A 4,020-nucleotide genomic window follows, 5' to 3' on the forward strand; every position below is an offset into this window, starting at 1 on the left:
CTGGTCAAGATGAGGTCCTCTAAGAAGTCTGGTAAGCATAGGAGCTCGTTTTCCCAGTATAGCAAGGCTGCAAAAGTCGTGGCAGCCATTTTGTTTGGGGGTGAATCCTACTTATGTAACATGCACAGAACATTCTAGACTGACCACATGTATTATACTGTATATAGTTTATTGTTCTTTTGTTCTGTTCACTTCTTTGTTATGGTTCTCTCTCTCTCTCGCTCTTTTTTGCTCTCTTAGTTTATCTTATGTAATTATCACTTGTCAAGTCAAGTGTGGAGAGTTTTTTGTTGTTTCAATAATTACCAGTTTATATAAAAAAATTCATCACTTCAAATTTGTAGTTATAATTGTTGAAAGGAAAGTACAGTACATGTAGTTTAATAGGTATTTCTGTTGAATTTACATGTAAATTGTCAAAAATTTTAAAGTACATAATACACATTCACTGTACATGTACATACTCACATGAATTGTAATATTTGGATCAGCTTCTTCACTTAATAACTGTGCAATCTTATCATGTCCTTCGTTTGTAGCTGCAACCAGAGCATTTTCTCCTGACTATAAAAATAGAAAGTAACTTTCTTAATAAAACTCTGTGACAAGTACCACCTTTTAACCAGAGTTTACATGCAACATTTATTGAGACTAAAAGTCCTGTATAATTAACACGAGAACTCCATTCTTGCATTTATCATTGCATTATAAAGCACTTCTGGTCACAAAAACATCTTTAGGATTTGTTTTTAAAAAATTTACTATTATGTTGTAAATGTAATGCTACAGTACTATCATTTCTTATTTTCCACTGATCCTTTACACAAGATACATGTGATACCATAGTTAGTACTTTTACAAACATTAATTTTTAATATTTTAACAGCAGGTGTACAAAATTAAAACCCTTCCCACCCAAGCATACAAAACTAAGTAATATGGTCCATGCAGGGCTACATTTCAAGCCAATGGAGAAGTTAAATCTGGTATCTTTATGTCAAAAAATTAAAGTAAGTACATGTATAATCAAGTGTACTCACTGTATTAATGAGGTTCACAACAGCTCTTGCAGACAATAAAATTTTTACAATATCATGATATCCTCCTCTTGCAGCAACATGAAGAGAAGTAGCTCCATCCTATAAGAAACACAAGAAAACATTTGTACATAATACAGCATCTATAATAATAATGCAGTGCATGTACATGTACATGTATAATTATACATGCGTACAATACACATGTTCTTCAGCATACAGACGACTGAAAAGTACGTAGATATACATGTACATGTACAATGTAACAACACACAAACAAAAATATTCCTATAATTGATTTCCCCACCTTGCATGCATAGCTGGACACTTATTAAGACTTATAGAGCTTCTCTTTACTTTCAAATGCTTCTAGAGAAGTCTTTAGACAGTATCTCTATGTTCTCTTGTTAGAAAGCTCACAACTCTGTCCCACGTGTAAACCACTATTTTGCTTGCCGTGGCCATACCCACTCACGTAAAGGAGCGTGGGCAGGTGGTTGCTAAGGCTTGTTCTTTCTCCAATACAATGTGTATAGAAGAAATGTAAGTGTGGACATACAAATACATAAATATATATAGATAGCACGGCGGTGAAATCAATTGTAGGAACGACCTGGGGACAAAGCCCTCAGGTCGTAAAAATATGTTGGGACAAAGAAGCGTGTATAGTTACCTCTTTAGGATTCTGATAGTTTACATTAGCTCCTTGAGACAGTGCAGAATGGACACCAGTAGAATCACCCCTTGCAGCAGCTTCATATAATTTATCATTCTACATGCATAATAGAACATACATGTACTAAATACTACTACAATGTACATGTACATGCATGTAAGCAGTATACATTTTGTACATGATACAAAAGTCATAATATATTGAACACATAGATGTACATGTACATTGTACAAACTACAGTACTCATTCACATTAAAACAAAAAAACTCGGTTGAGATATACATGTAATAAAAACAGTGGAAGCCAAGGAAATCGACAGCCTATTGATCAAAATTATGTACATGTACATGTACATGTATATATAAAGGACCATATACCGTATGGCTAGTAAATTTCGAGGGTATAAAATTCCGTTTTTTAGTGAAAAGCTTTTAATTCTTTAATTTCGAGGTGGTTAAATTTTGCGTTTTTGGACGTGCACTTGCACTAAGTCATTAATTTTCACATGCTGCGCATGTGCAGTGAGCGTTTCCATGGTATTAATTTTCGTGGTTATGAAGTTACCCACGAAATCCACGAAATTAAATACCCCACAGAATTTTCTAGCAGTACGATATTGCTCTTTCATTCAAATGAATACATGGTTCTTTATTACTACATGTACATGTATGAAGCTGCCATGATGTAATTACATGCACATACTCACATGAGTTGTAATATCCGGATCATCTTCTTCACTTAATAACTGTACAATCTTTTCATGTCCTCCTCTTGCTGCTACAACTAGAGTAGTTTCTCCTGACTATAGAAATAAGACAAAAATTAACTTTTTGGAATAGAACTCCGTAATGCAACTATCATTTTTTATTTCTTGCTAATCCCATACAAAGATAATAACTAAAAATAACAAGGGTGGTGTAAAAATTCCTTAATATTGTATGACTTCATAACTTTGCATGCATTTTTACACTAAAGCTGGAGCTATTGATTTAGAAATTTTGAATGGATTCCAATTAAAAGTAGATTTTTGTAATTTTTTATTTGCTCAAAAATCTGATCAGAGCCATGTACTATATATACATGTAGTACAGGGTCTTGTCCAAATTTCAGCATAATTGAAAATGAGAGAATTCTAAAATTTCCCAATTTATTCTGATACATATGCATGTTCTTGCTGTGTTGCATAGAAATTTTGAGTTACAATCAAAGATGCATTTCTATCAATTATTCTTAAAGTTGCTCAAAAACTGGCACAAATACCCTATACTATAGTATAGGGTATTTCGACCAGTTTTATGAAGGAATGGTCAAATTTTGAAAATATTGCTTAGAAAGATATTTCCACTTTTATAATTTAAAAAAATACATACTGTATACATGTACTCATATTGTGTAGAAAGTTTCAGCTGATTCCAATCAAACTTGTATCTTTACAAATTATTTTTAAAGTTGCTCCAAACGGAAAATTCAGAATGACCTGTGGCCTTTTCTACCATGCAGGTTGTAAAACTTGCTGTTGACAGTGAACAATTAAAATCTCTCAGCCTCAAATAAAACCATTGTGCACTAATTCAAGCAAGGCGTCTTAAAATGCTAAATTTGAAGTGGGACATAAACAACACACACACAAAAACATAAAAAAACTGACCCCCTACATCAAAAGTCAAAATCAGTATAACGTACATGTAGATGTGTATACTTAAGCTATTTTCCATTCTTCCAAAGAAAGTATCAGAATTTCATGTAGGTATATTGTAATTATACTTACAAAATTTGAAGCATTACGATGAGCTCCATTATTTAACAATAATTCTATAACATCACAGTTTCCTTCTCTTGCTGATTCAATAAGAGCAGTATTTCCTTCCTATAAAAAACAAGATAATAAATAGTCAGTCAGTCACAAAATAAATTAATACAGCAAATTGTTATTGTAGCAGTGCCATATCTTTTTTCATTCATAATTTGAAAGTTGCTGTGCATGTACATGTAATAAAATTAGGTGCTACAAGTGGGTATGCCTGTGCAAGAAAAAAATGTATACTGTGAAATTTTGTGTCACTTTTATTTTTGAATTTTTTGTTTCAACTGGCAAAATTGCATTTTCAGACCACCTGGTGCAATCAGCAAACTACATGTACATACAAGACACCAAAGGTGCATGGCCACGCCCCTATAAATGTCAGGGATCAGAGGTGTTGCCGTGACATTGTTCATTTAGAATTAAAATTTGAATGATGGGACTGGTACTGCATGGCAGTAAAAGTCCCTCCAAAAATTAGGGTTAAGCATAGACTTTACATGTAC

General features: G+C 33.1%; 2 long non-coding RNA genes across 2 annotated transcripts in view; both read right to left on the reverse strand.

Moving 5' to 3' along the window:
- LOC105315065 (uncharacterized) overlaps positions 1–550 on the reverse strand; it is a 6,947-nt gene extending 6,397 nt beyond the window's left edge. The window contains exon 1 of the long non-coding RNA XR_002188349.1: positions 469–550. This is a non-coding gene — a long non-coding RNA (uncharacterized LOC105315065). The remainder of the gene's footprint in view (positions 1–468) is intronic.
- Positions 551–1,108: 558 nt separating this feature from the next.
- LOC105315066 (uncharacterized) lies at positions 1,109–1,794 on the reverse strand. Its single transcript, XR_002188350.1, has 2 exons — positions 1,711–1,794; positions 1,109–1,139 (listed from the first exon to the last, which is right to left on the reverse strand). It is a non-coding gene; the product is annotated as an uncharacterized LOC105315066 (long non-coding RNA).
- Positions 1,795–4,020: the final 2,226 nt, after the last annotated feature.

The sequence above is a fragment of the Amphimedon queenslandica genome, unplaced genomic scaffold (assembly GCF_000090795.2).
Source record: "Amphimedon queenslandica unplaced genomic scaffold, v1.1 AMPQUscaffold_11873, whole genome shotgun sequence".
In the NCBI taxonomy this organism is placed as follows: domain Eukaryota; kingdom Metazoa; phylum Porifera; class Demospongiae; order Haplosclerida; family Niphatidae; genus Amphimedon; species Amphimedon queenslandica.